The sequence below is a fragment of the Balaenoptera acutorostrata genome, chromosome 4 (genome assembly GCF_949987535.1).
Source record: "Balaenoptera acutorostrata chromosome 4, mBalAcu1.1, whole genome shotgun sequence".
Taxonomy (NCBI): domain Eukaryota; kingdom Metazoa; phylum Chordata; class Mammalia; order Artiodactyla; family Balaenopteridae; genus Balaenoptera; species Balaenoptera acutorostrata.
This window is the reverse complement of record NC_080067.1, coordinates 32829943-32845218: the sequence shown is the minus strand read 5'-3', so window position 1 is coordinate 32845218 and position 15276 is coordinate 32829943.

The window sequence follows — 15276 nt, the reverse complement described above, 5'->3', positions numbered from 1 at the left end:
TCCGAGGTTGGAAAAAAGCGAATTGTGGCCCAAGCACTAAAAGGTCACATATTCCGGAATGAAACTGATGTAACCCCTATCTGTATCCTTTGAAGCATTCTCAGGAACATGAATGAAAGACACCTATTATTTGAGGTCAACTGACCATAATATTTGCAGCAATTTCATTTTCTTTTGCTTATTATTTCATCAAATATGGGTTATTTGATACTTCACTGTTTTTGAAAACCTACTATGTGCCAAGGTCTGAGGTATTTGCAGAGAGAGAGAAAGATATACATGCCATAAACTTCGCTCCATTTAATATCTAGTTGCGAAGATAAAGCCAAAATATAAGAAAAGTTTTACAACAATACAAACAATTCACAGTAAAAAAAACAAAAAAACAAAAAAACAAAAAAACACAGAAACTGAAAGACAACACATGATAAGTTTGGAAATCAATGAACACTCTTTATGGTTTGCATGGCACCCTGACCACTAACAGAAAAAAATGTGTGTTTATTCTATGTGTTAACAAAATAAAATACTAGATTTTAGACTGGTATTCAGAGACTGGACCCAGGATCACTTCTAGGTTTTGATTGCCTGTTGCTCCTGGTTAGTCATTTGTAACAATACAACGAACTTTCTCAGCTGTATAGTTTGTCTTCATAATCGTTTATTTACTCACTCAACAAATATTCTTTGAGTGTTTACAACGCAAATGGAAATGGAACTAAACAAGACATATATGGTTCCTCCTTCCTGGAACTTGAAGTCTAGTAGAGAAGACAGATGTGGAAGAGTTAATTTCAAATGTAAACAGTGTTACAAAAAGAGATGTACACAGTACTATGTAAATATATGCCAAGATCTAATCTAGTTTGAAGGCATTAGAGAAGAGAAATGCCTTTTAAATCAAGATCAAATAGTAGGAAACTTTTAGTTAAGAACATGGAGGCAGAAAGAAGTAAATGGATTTTAGGGATACTGAAGAGACATAAATGGCAAAGCTTAACTAGTCTCATGCTTGAAGTGTGACACCCACTTCTCTGCTTAAATGATTAAAGGGATGATAGTTTTGCATTTACAAATAAGGAGTCTAGAGTTTGGTGTAATGTGGAGGTCAAGAAAAGAAGGGAAAAATGCATTCCCTACCTGCGATGTGAAACTTCCAAGTAGTAATACCAAGTAGGTGGTTAACTATTTGGATTTTGAGGTCACAAAGTGGTTTGCTCTGGCTATATGTGCTTGGGGGTCACTGTTATATATTATGGAGCCCCAAGGAATGACAATATTAATAAAGAAGGGAAAGCCAGCAAGAGAGCAAGAAAAGGACAGAGGAAAAGAAAGGGAAAGAAATTTTGGAGAAGGAAATGCTCAGCCAGAATAAATACCCAGAAAGGTCCAATACATGAGGATTGAAAAGATTCTGTGTTACTTAATGTACCGTACTCTTCTAGTTATCTGTTGTAACAAATCACACCAAAACTTAGTGGCTTAAAGCAGTCATTTATTATAATTTTTCATGGTTTGGGGGTGAATTGGGCTCAGCTGCTCTATCAGATAGCTGCTGCTGTGGATATGTCTGAAGACTCGATCAGATAGGACAGTGAACATAGCTTTCTCCCTCACCTGCCCAGTACCTCTCTCCAGCAGAGGAGTTTACACTTTGCAGAAACTGCCAGGAGATATAAGAACTACACCTAGATGATACAGTGTCACTTTTTTTCTAATTCAATTTTTAGTTCATGTTGGAGTATAGTTGATTTACAATGTTGTGTTAGTTTCACGTGTACAGCAAAGTGATTCAGTTATATGCATGCATACGTCCGTTCTTTTTCAGATTCTTTTCCCATATAAGTTATTACAGAATATTGAGTAGAGTTCCCTGTGCTATACAGTAGGTCCTTGTTGATTATCTATTTTATATATAGTAGTGTGTATATGTTAATCCCAAACTCCTAATTTATCTCTCTCCTCTACGTTTCCCCTTTGGTAACCGTAAGTTTGTTTTCGAAGTCCATGAGTGTGTTTCCATACGGTGTTACTTTTGATGTTTTAGGGCTGCCTAGATTCATGAGTTGCGGGGTTGTGAAAAAATATAATTCTCTTGATGGAGGAGTAACAGGGACTTATGGCAGAAGAATGTGTGTGATTGGAAATATTGTTATGGCGATCTTTTGAAAGTACATTCTGCTCTAAGTAAATGATTACAGTTATCATTTATTGTGTATTCTGTACAATGCGATGTAGTAGAAACTTTATATACATGATCTCCACAGTTTACAGCAAAACTTTTAAGGTGGATTTTGTTATCCTCATATTACTAGGTGAGAAAATTAGCTCAATGTGGTTAAAACACTTGTTCAAGGTGTCATAGCTAAGAAAATAGCAAATACCCACTTATGGTCATGACTTCTTACGTTTAGTAAACGACTGAACTTATAGTGTTTTTCTATAATTTTTTTGAGGTACAGATGATTTACAGTGTTGTGTTAGTTTCAGGTATATGGCAAAGTGATTCAGTTATACATACATGTATGTCTGTATCGCTTCTTTTTCAGATTCTTTTCCATTATAGGTTATTACAAGATATTGACTATAGTTCCCTGCACTATACGGTAGGTCCTTGTTGTTTATAACTATTTTTAAGTGGTAATTACTAAGCAATAATTGTCTTGTTGGCAGTGGACAATATTTATTTAAGAGGGAGGAGAAGGCAAAGAAGGAAGAGGAGGAGGAGGAAGTGGTGGCAAAGGAGGAAGATGTGGGAAAGGAGGAGACAGTGCTAAAAGAAAGAAATGAAAGCTCTTTGGAGATGGCCAGATGCAGGCTGTGTTTCCTCCTATACCTCTGGTGCCTTGACTAGTGCTTAACACACACGTGTTAAATGATTTAAAAAGTATTTAGCTATTCCCATTTTTTGAGAATTATAATTAACACTCCAAATAATCCCTCTACATATGGCACTTTCCCTTGAAATAATGCCTATTGACAATTTTTTGTGAGCATATTGCTAATTAATGTCGACTTCATACTTGCCATCACCAGCATCATCATCATCACAGGACATTAAGTCACTAGTTTCTGGTATTAATGAGATGCAGATTTTGTCCTCAGAACACTCCTTGTGTCAAAGAAAGGAGAAAAATATAAAGACATTAAAAAAATCCCCCTAAATGTACATGCCAATCTATAATACAGAGGTTACAAATCAAAGTTAAATGTATATATGAAAAGATAAGGAGTGTATCATGAGTCTTATGTTTCCAAAGAAGTTTGGGAAAATCTTTTGGTTAGTATGAGAACATTTCATAGGATTTCACTGGTTCTTTGAATAAGGAAGACTTATTTGAATAAGGAAGAATCAGTGGTCATCCACAGGACTATGCCCTGTGCTCCATTAGTTCTGAGATTCCAGGAAGGCAAGCATCAAGAGAGAAGACCACAGGGGCAAGGAATTGGTAGGAGAATGCTGAGCATTTGTGAGCTAAACTTCTCTTTCTAGCTTCAGTGCCAGCAGGTAGGACCTTTTGAATGCTGCCCTTTTCCTTTGTCAGTTTTTTCTCTTTTGCTCTTCTGTTTGATCTCTTACCTCCTGAACTTGACAATAACTGTGCAGGCACCCTGCCCTGCACCTGAAGTGCTAGCTAAGCTCAGTGAAAAGTATTTAGGGACTGGTTGTAGAATCTTTGGTGTTTTAGGGACTGCCAAACCTTCCACTGTCTCTAAGAGGACAAATGGCTTTGAACAAGCATAATTCAGCTATATGGAATGACCTTAGATGAACTCATGTCTGGCACTTCTCCACAATGATGGTTAATATCTTGACCACTGATAATATGTAAAATACTTTAATAGTTAGAAATGATAAACCTGAGTTTTAAAAATCATAGAGGTCAATGTAAAGCCTATAATTTGGATCCTAATAAAGTCATCAGTGTATTTTTATACAGATGAGATCTGGTCAAAGGAATTTAGTTGACTTCAGTTTCAGTATAAACTAACACATATCCTTTCACCACCACCAATAAGACTGGCATAACTTGAAGATTTCTTTTATTAAAAGTTAAAATTACAATGTCTGGCATAAGGAAAGAAATAGAATCACTATACCCGTTCTAATTAAACCACAGCTGTGTTACTGAAATTAGTTCTGAGCATTGTATTTTATAAGAAGAAGGCACTTGGTATAATAAGTGTCCGAAAGTTATTTCAAAGGATAAATATTAGAAGTGACTAGAGGAAAGACAGGAAAGAAAAATGTTAAATGGAAAATACATAATATCCATAATATCCAAACTTGCATAGAGTCAGCTGGTGGGGAAATCAAGGTTCAGCAAAGTAGATTAATTTCCTTATCTGCAAGTAAGGAACCTATATTCATTCATTCTTTGAATAGTTATTGAGCTCCGCTATGTGCCAAGCATTGTACTGGGTGCTGCTGATATGGAAGGGAACAAAACATACAAAAATTTCTGTCTTCATGGAGCTCCCATTGCTTTTCTTCATCTTGAAATGTAAAAGTTCAGAGTAGATTGCTATCTTTAATTCTAACTTTAGAGCTAAAAATCTTAGCAATATGTTGGTTAATACCATTACTGGCAACAAAAATGCTGCAGAAACTCTTTATGTGGGGTTTTAGATCCCTGCTACGTGGACACTTCAGCTGCCTTTAAAATTAAAGACAACATAGAACACATGATTCCATCATGTGTTCATGGGTAAGTAACTAAAGAAAAAAAAACCCACAGTGTGAACTTACTCAACAAGGGCTAACAAAAATATTGAGTCTGTAGAGGTTCATCTGAAATCAGACAACTCACCTTTCTCAAACTTTGATTTCAACTTTCACATGTGCATTCACGCCATGTATTGTACGGGTCAGTGGGCTGAAACCACATGGTTTTTAAGGCAGTTAACATTATCAAAGGAGCATCTGGAGGATGTTCAAGGTTAATGAGAATTCCATCCATGAACATTTCATTGAACTTTGGGAGTTCCTTCTAAGATGTCTAGATTCAGTGTTATCATTTTTATGAATATGAGCTAAAATTTTGCTTATATTAACATTCTCTTTTCACAAATAAAATGTCAGAAATGAATAAACAGCACTCTCAGAATTTCCCCATTTAATATATGAAAGGATGTAGACTTATAAGCAACCAGCCATATATGTATATTATATATATATACATACATATATATACACGCACATGTAACACAAGAGCGAGTAATGCAAATATGGTCTCAAAGTAGCTTTCTATAAAACACAGATATTTGATTGTATTGCAGCACATTTAAAATATTCTATTTTTATTTTGAGGTACGTTTCTTATGCCCAGAGTTGTTTTTTCCTTTTGTTTTCTAAAAAAGTTCACTTGGTAGCCTGTTGCCGGTGAGGGCACTGGGGCTGAGAAGGGTGAAGTGACTTCTTTAAAATTACACAGCTAGTAAAGGGATGAGTCAAGATTGGTTGAAATAGGTGATCCTCTGACTAGACGGCCCACGTGTCTCACTTACTCTTTGATTCTGGCTTTCCTGGTTGTCCTGACCTAATTTGATTTTTTAAAGTGTTTTTTTCTGTTTTCTGTGCATTAACATTAAGTTAGATAATAGAACAAAGAGAAGATTTTCAGGAGTGGAACTCTGATTCTAATGTGTGCACGCACGCACACACACACACACACACACACACACACACAGGTACTGACTGTTCTCCAGAGGAAAAGTAATTTCAAAGAGTTAGGTCTTAAAAAAAAAAAAATCAAAAGCCTGCCTGCAAAATTGATTTGATCAATTTCTTGGTTTGATCTTACTCTTTTCACTATTTTCCAAAGGAGGTGTGATGATATTTAATATGGTCCAGACATTTTTATTTATTTTTTTTAACTATAGTTGATTTATAATATTGTGTTAGTTTCAGGTATACAGCTTCAGATTCTTTTCCATTATAGGTTATTACAAGATACTGAATATAATTCCCTGTGCTATACAGTAGGTCCTTGTTGGTTATCTATTTTATATATATTGCTGTGTATCTCTTAACCCCATATTCCTAATTTATCCATCCCCTTCCCCTTTTCCCTTTGGTAACTATAAGTTTGTTTTCTATGTCTGTGAATCTGTTTCTGTTTTGTAAATAAGTTGATTTGTATTATTTTTTTAGATTCCACATATAAGTGATATATATAATATTTGCCTTTCTCTGTCTCCCTTGCTTTGCTTAGTATGATAATCTCTAGGTCCATCCATGTTGCTGTAAATGGTAGTATTTCATTATTTTTTATGGCTGAGTAATATTCCATTATATATATGTACCACATCTTCTTTATCCATTCACCTGTTAATGGACACTTAGGTTGCTTCCATGTCTTGGCTATTGTAAATAGTGCTGCTAAAAACATTGGGGTGCATGTATCTTTTTGAATTAGAGTTTTCATCTTTTCTGGATATATGCCTAGGAGTGGGATTGCTGGACATATGGTAACTCTAATTTTAGTTTTTTAAGAAACCTCCAGATTGTTTTCCATAGTGGCTGCACCGTGGTCCAGACATTTTTGAAGGGGAAATCACAATCCATATATAAATGCAGTAGTGATACTTCCTCACTGAAAGATGGCTGTAGTTCTTAGTTGAGTTGTTGAGACCTTTATTGAAATATAACATACATACAGGAAAAAATACACAAATTACAACTGTGAAACTTGACTTTTTATGAACTGAACACACCCATGTGTGCAGGACCCAGATCAAAAAAGAGTATATCATCAACATCCAAGAAGACCCTGCTGTGTCTTCCATTCTCATGTCTCTCCAGTGATAATCACTATCTTGACACCATAGATTAGTTTTGCCAGGTTTCTAATTTCATATTAAATGAAATCTGCAGTATATATATGTACAGTGTTTTCACTCAACATTTTGTTTCTAAGATTTTTCCATCTGTGTTACATGATTGCAGTTTGTTCATTTTCATTGCTCTATAGTATTCAGTGAGTAGATCACAACTTATTTATGTATTCTACTCTTGATGGACATTTTGGTAGTTTCCAGTTTGGGGTTATTACGTATGTTATTGCTATTAACATTCTTTTGCATATATTTTGATGGATGTATATATATATATATATATACATACATACATACATACATATACACATGTATATATACATTTCTGTTGGGCAAATACCTAAATGTGGCATTGTCCAATACATTTGGAAAGGTCACTCTAATTTTGGTATGTACAAAATAAAGGTCTATGTAAAGAGACATTTCTCTATCTCTACATGTATTTAAATTATTGCTCCATGTGCATATAAAAATGACCTTTATTTAGTTGTGTTGACAAATCTTGAAATATAAGGAAAAAAATATGATTGCTCATATTATTCATCTCCTAGAGGTAATAATCACATTTAATGTTTTTTAGAGTCTTTAATGATGTGATATGCATCTATATTTATATAGCTAAAATTATAAATACTCAGCTTACTTCCATTTAGCAATATATTATTAGAATGTTCTCATGCCATAAAAAGAAGGATTGTTTGGAATGGTGGGGTAAAGGTAGCCAGTGGTGTTATAGAGGCAAAGGGTGAATGTTTTAAGATAAAGTAGTCAAACACTGGAGTGAGGCCAAGAAACATTTAAAAAGAGTCTATTAGATTTAGCAACTTGGAGATTATTGGTGACATTGGTGTAATGACTTAAGTGGAATAATGGAGTAGAAGTCAGATTGCAGTGGCCTGACGGGTGAATGAGAGGCGAGGAAGGGGAGACTGAGTGCTCACTAAATTTGGGGGAAATTTACTTTTCCTTGGAAGGAGTTACATGGGGACACATTTTACAAAGGTCTTTTCTTCATTTGCTTTGCTTTTTTTATTTATTTTTTCTTTCCCTTCCATTTTCTTCCTTTCCCTTCTCCTTTTCCTTTCTTTTCCTTTCCTTTTCATCTGTTTGTTGCTTTTATGGGCAATAATATTACAGTAGTCCCTCCTTATTCACAGGGGATATATTTCAAGACCCCCAGTGGATGCCTGAAGCCACGATAGTACCAAACCCTATGTATAATATGTTTTTTCCTAGACATACACACCTATGATAAAGTTTAATTTATAAATTAGGCATGGTAAGATTAATACCAATAACTTAATTATAAACTAGAGTAATCATAATAATACACTATAATAAAAATTACCATAGATCTTAGCAACCTTAGCATATAATTGTTTTTCTTTCCTTATTAAGTTGAGAACTTTCACCTTTTCACTTAAAGGAGACACTTTACCACTTCTCTTTGGCATATCTGAACTGCCAGCATCACTACTCTCGTGCCTTGGGGACTTTATTAAGTAAAATAGAGTGACTTAAACACAAGCACTGTGATACCAAGACAATTGATCTGATAACAGAGATGGCTACTAAGTGCCTAAGAGGTGTGATTTGCTGGACAAAGGATGACTGCTGTTCCAGGTGGGATGAAGCTGGAGGATGAGAGATTTCATCACAATACTCAGAACAGAGTGCATTTAAAACTTATGAATTGTTTATTTCTGAAATTTTCCATTTAATATTTTCAGACCGTAGTTGATCTTGGGTAACTGAAACCGAGGAAATCGAAACCTCGGATAATGGGGGGGCTACTGTAATTCTTATCGCCCCTCATGACCTTTTTGACACTTCAGCCAGAGCAAGGTGAACAGAGAAAAGAATTATGTAAGGTTTAGAGATTTGTGAAATTTGCTGGACTCGGGGTTGTAAATGGAGTTTGGTTGTAAAATGATTCTAATATAGATGTGGCAGGTTCAGACCATGTTAGCTGGCTGAGCCTCCAGAGCTGTAAACTCCTTTTGTCCTATTAGCTTCTTACCCACTCTACAAACAGGATGTTGGTGAAAAGTTGTCATGGCACCTCTGCAGAAATCTCTCCCCAGGGTTTGGAGGGAATGATGTTGGTCCAGAGCAGCTTTGAGGAAACGGTCTCTTAAATTCAGCATGTGTATTTTATTTACGATTTTTATTCTTTAAAAAAAGTAGTACATATGCATAATAGAAAAATTTTTTTTTTATTAGTAAGTATACCATTTCATTGGATGGTCTGATCAATAAAATAATTTTCATAATTTGGATCCTTGAGGGAATTTGGGGAGTTTAATTATTATTTAGAGATGCCAAGGAGGTCAGGGGATGTCTAATAGGGGTGGGTGATGAGTTGCAACTAGAACGCACATATTTCAGAGATTTGTCCTGCCGCAAACTGACAAGTATATCTCTGATCCTCATCTCTCAGCAGTAAGTGAATAAGGTTAAAAGGCAGAATTTACTGTGTTTTCCTAGTTCATATTTATCTAGAATTCTATGATCTCTCTTCTTGAAGTTGCTGGGCTTTGTTAGATGTAAGGACAATGAAAAATTTGCTTAATAATAAACACTATAATTCTCAGAGGAATTTGACATATTCAAGTCACTTCTCAGGGAGGATTTAATGATGAGTATACTGAGGGGCTTTCATGCTTTTAAAGCTAACATCCTTTCGAAAACTAGGAACCAGCTTATTCTGAAGCATTATAATGAATGACAAATTACCCTTGTCAAAATAGTTGAAAGTGTAAACATGTATTGATTTGCTAGTCCTTGGCTATGTATATATTTGTGTGTGTGTTTTCCGTTCTGACCCTCAAGGGTTAATGCATATTTATAAAGGGATATTTTTGCTACTAGAAATTAAAAGGTTTTATTAAAGGAAGAGAAAAATTAAAGGATGGTGTATAAGTTTCTTGTTGCTTGCCTAACAAATTACCACAACCTCAGTGGTTAAAACAACAAAAACTTATTCCCTCACAGTTCTGGAGGCCAGAAGTCTGATTTCCAGGTGTCGGCAGGGCCACGCTCCCTCCAGAAGCTCTAGGGAATATTCTTTTCCTTGCCTCTTCCAGGTTCTTTTAGCTCCAGGTGTTCCTTGGTGTTTCTTGGCTTGTAGCCAGCATTCCAATCTCTGCCCCAGTCTTCGCGTTGCCTTCTCCCATTCTCCAGTCTCTCCTTTGTCTTTTATAAGGACACATTACTGGATTGAGGAGCCACCCAGATAATCCAATCCATGATGATTTTAACTCAAGATCCTTAACTTAATTATATCTGCAAAAACCCTTTTTCCAAGTAAGTTCAAATTTACATGTTCTGGGGGTTAAGGCATGGACATATTTTTGGGGGCCCACAATTCAACCTACTATAGGTGGCTATTCCAGTATTTCACTGGGGCTTGACTAGATATGTTTAAAGTTAATTTTGCTTCATAAAACATATGTTTTGGCGTATGTATCATTTAGGATTGGTCATATATTTAAATAACTTGCTGAAATAAATGTAAAAACCTGTTATTCCAAAATCAAAGCTGGCATGAATTATAAACTGGGTTTATGCTATTTCCTTATAAAGTGTCACTTTAACTGCTAAATGGAAATGCCCACCATCTTTTTCAGTATCATGTGAAACATGCTGTAGTTCATATATATCAGAAATTCTGTAAATGTTTTTGGCAACTATTGGGCTATGTTTTTTTCTGTATTCAATTTTTATAATTTAAAATATTTATAGTTTCTTATAACACTGTCTTTCAAGTGTTCCTCAAATGGTGGGTTGTTCTGGTGCTGAAAAATAGGCCTGAAAATCAATAATACTGGAATAGAATTCCATTTGGATAAAACACTGTGATGAAGGCCAAACAATCATGATTTTACTCAGTGCTGACATTTTGGAGAGAACACTGAGAAATGTAAGAGATAAGCCTGAAAATGTGAAAGAAGCATATGGTAAAAATATGTTAACATGACTGTAGATGTACATATTCTGTAAATTCATCACTCCATTGACATTTATTCCTATCTGAAGGGTTGTCTTGAATTTTGTGTGGTGTTCAGGAAATTATCCCTAACATAAAGTACAATTGCCTTATGTATATAATTCTGTATTCTGTTTTTTTCTGTGATATTACATCATTAGCTTTTTCATGTTATTTTTTAAAATTTTTATTTATTTATTTTTAATTGAAGTATACTTGTACAATATTATATAATTTACAGGTGTATAATATAGTGACTCACAATGTTTAAAGGTTATACTCCATTTATAGTTACTATAAAACATTGACTATATCCCCTGTGTTGTACAATATATCCTTATATCTTCTTTTATACATAATTTCATGTTATTTTGAATAAATACACAGTATTCTTCCATTTTGACATGTATAATTTACCTCACCAATTTCCCATGTTTCATTTATGTTCCTTCTACTATTTTTATCATTATATGTAACACAATAATGAACATATTTGTGATGTGATTTTTCCATATTTCTCATGATGTAGTCATATCAGACTCGAAGCAGAATATCGTCAAAGAACATGAATATGTTTGAGTCTTGTTAATATGTTACCAAATAATTTTCTAAAAAATGTTAAAGTGTTTTCATTTCCACAAGCAATATATAAATTTTTTTCCCAGTTTTATTAAGATATAATTTACATACAGCACTGTATATGTTTAAAGTGTACAGCATAATGATTTGACTGACATATATTGTGACATGACTACCACAGTAAATTTGGTTAACATCCATCATCTCATATAGATACAAAGTAAAAGAAAAAACTTTTTTCTTGTGGTGAGAATATTAGGATTTACTCTCTTAACTTTCGAATATACCATACAGCGATGTTAATTATAGTCATCATGTTGTACATTATATCCCTGTACTTATTTAAAACTGGAAATTTGTGCCTTTTGACTACCTTCATCCAATTCCCTTCCCACCACTTACCCACCCCCCACCTCTGATAACCACAAATCTGATCTTTTTTCTATGAGTTAGGTTGTTTTATTTTATAAAGATTCCACATGTAAGTGAGATCATACAGTATTTGTCTTTATCTGACTTATTTCACTTAGCATAATGACCTTAAGTTCAATCCATGTTGTTGTACAATAAATGGCAGGATTTTCTTCTTTTATGTGGCTGAAAAATATTCCACTGTGTGAAATATTATACCACAACTTCATTATCCATGCATCCATCAATGTACACTTAGGTTGTTTCCGTGTTCCATATTTTGGCTGCTATAAACAGTGCTGTTATAAACATGAGGGTGTGGATATCTTTTCGAGTTAGTGTTTTCATTGCCTTTAGATATATTTCCAGAAGTGGAATTGCTGGACCATGTGGTAGTTCTATTTTAATTTTTTTTTTTTTAAAGGATTTTCTTATTTATTTATTTATTTATTTATTTATTTATTTTTGGCTGTGTTGGGTCTTCGGTTCGTGCGAGGGCTTTCTCCAGTTGCGGCAAGCGGGGGCCACTCTTCATCGCGGTGCGGGGACCGCTCTTCATCGCGGTGCGCGGGCCTTTCTCTATCGCGGCCCCTCCCGTCGCGGGGCACAGGCTCCAGACGCGCAGGCTCAGCAATTGTGGCTCACGGGCCCAGCTGCTCCGTGGCATGTGGGATCTTCCCAGACCAGGGCTCGAACCCGTGTCCCCTGCATTAGCAGGCAGATTCTCAACCACTGCGCCACCAGGGAAGCCCTTCTATTTTAATTTTTAAAAGGAACCTCCACACTCTTTTCCATAGTGGCTGTACCAACTTACAGTCCCACCAATAATGCACAAGGGTTCCCCTTTCTCCACCTCCCTGCTAATATGTATCTCTTGTCTTTTTAATGACAGCCATTCTAACAGGTATGAGGTGAAATCTCACTGGTTTTGATTTTCATTTCCCTAATGAATAGTGATGTTGAGCACCTTTTCATGTATCCATTGGCCATTCATATGTCTTCTTTGGAAAAATGTCTAGTTGGGTCCTTTGCCAATTTTTTAATTGAATTGTTTGGTTTTTTGCTATTGAGTTATATGAGTTCTTTATATATTTTAGATATTAATCACTTATCAGATAAATGGTTTGCAAAATCTTTTTCTCATTCTGTAGGTTTTTTCATTTTATTGATAGTTTCTTTTGCTATGCTGAAGGTTAAAAAGCTTGATGTCATCCTGCTTATTTATTTTTGATTTGTTGCTTGTGCTTTTGGTGTCATATCCAAAAAAATTATTGCCAAGACCCATGTCAATGAGTTTTTTCCTATGTTTTCTTCTGGGAGTTTTATGGTTTCTGGTCTTATATTTAAGTTTTAATCAATTTTGATTTAATTCTTATGAGTGGTTTAAGATATTGGTCTAATTTCACTCTTTTATGTGTCAATATCCAATTTTCCCAGCACCATTTATTGAAGACACTGTCTTCCCCCCCCCCCCCCGAATATCCTTGTCTTCCTTGTCAAATATTAATTGACTATATATACATGGATTTATTTTGGGGGCTCTCAATTCTGTTCCATTGATCTGTGTGTCTGTTTTTATGCTAGTACCATACTTTTTTGATCACTATAGCTTTCTAACATAGCTTGAAATCAGGAAGTGAAGTGCCTCCCACTTTGTTCTTCTTTCTCAGGGTTGTTTTGGCTATTGATGGTCTTTTGTGTTTCCATATAAATTTTAGGATTGTTTTTCTATTTCTCTAAAAAATGCCATTGGAATCTTGATAAGGATTGCATCAACTCTATACATGGATTTGAGAGTAGTATGGATATTTTAATAATATTAAAACTTCCAATCCATGAACACATATAGCTTTCCATTTATTTGTGTCTTTTTAAATTTCTTTCATCAATGTCTTGTGGTTTTCAGTGTAAAGATCTTACACCTCCTTGGTTAAATTTATTCCCAACTATTTTACCATTTTTGATGCTATTGTAAATAAGATTGCTTAATTTTTTTTCATATAAGTTGTTGTTAGTGTATCAAAGCATTACTGATTTTTGTGTATTGATTTTGTATCCTGCAACTTATTGAATTAATTTTATTAGTTCTAACAGTTATTTTGTTATATACATAAAACAGAATTTTCTATATATAAAATCATGTCATCTGTGAATAGAACCAATTTTACTCCTTCCTTTTCAATTCTGATGCCTTTTGTTTCTTTTTCTTGCCTGATTGCTTTTGTTTCTTTTTCTTGCCTGATTGCTTTGGCTAGGACTTTCAGTACTTTGTTAAATAGAAGTGGTGAGAGTAAGGACTCTTGTCTTGTTCCTGATCTTAGGGAAAAATCTTTTCAACCTTTCACCATTAAGTATGAAGTTAGCTGGGGGCTTGTCATATGTGGCCTTTATTAAGTTGAGGCATGTTCCTTCTATACCTAATTTGTTGCATTTTTATCATGAATGGATGTTGAATTTTGTCAAATGCTTTTTCTATATCTGTTGAGATGATCGTATTTTTTTCTTTCATTCTATTAATGTGTTACATCACGTTGATTGATTTGAGTATATTGAAACATCCCTGCATCCAAGAGATAAATCCCAATTGATCATAGTTAATGATCATTTTAATATGCTGCTAAATTTGGTTTGCTAGTATTTTATTGAGAATTTTTTGCATCTATATTAATCTGGGATATTGGCTTGTAGTTTTCTTTTGCTGTAGTGTCCTTTTCTGGCTTTGGTATCCAGGTAATGCTGACCTTGTGAAATCAGTGTGGGAGTGTTGCCTTCTCTTTGATTTTTTGAAAGTGTTTGAGAAGAATTGACATTAATACTTTAATAGTTCGGTAAAATTCACCAGTGAAGCCATCTGATCTTGAGTTTTTCTTAACTGGGAAATGTTTGATGACTGATTAAAATACCTTACTAGTAATTGGTCTGGTCAGATTTTCTATTTCTTCCTGATTTAGTCTTGGTAGGTTATATGTTACAAACATTTTTTTCTATTTCTTCTAGGTTTTCCAGTTTTGTTGGTGTATAGTTGATCATAGTAGCTTCTTATAATCCTTTGTTATCTCATTTATAATTTTGTTGATCTGGGTGTTCTCTCTTTTTTCCTTGGTTAGTCTAGCTAAAGACTTGTCAACATTTTTTATCTTTTCAAAGAATCAACGCAAGTTGATTTATTTTTCTATTTCTTTTCTGTTCTCTATTCCATTTATTTCTGCTCTTATCTTTATTATTTCCTTCCTTCTGATAACTTTGGGTTCAGTTTGTTCTTCTTTTTCTATTTCCTTGAGGCATGGAGTTAGGCTTTTTATTTGAGATCTTTCTTGTTTCTTAATATAGACATTTATTGCCATGAAAGTCCCTCTTAAAACTGCTTTTGCTGCATCCCATAAGTTTTGGTATATTGCATTTCCATTTTTGTTTGTCTCAAGATACTTTTTAATTTTCTCTTTACTTTATTCTTTGATCCA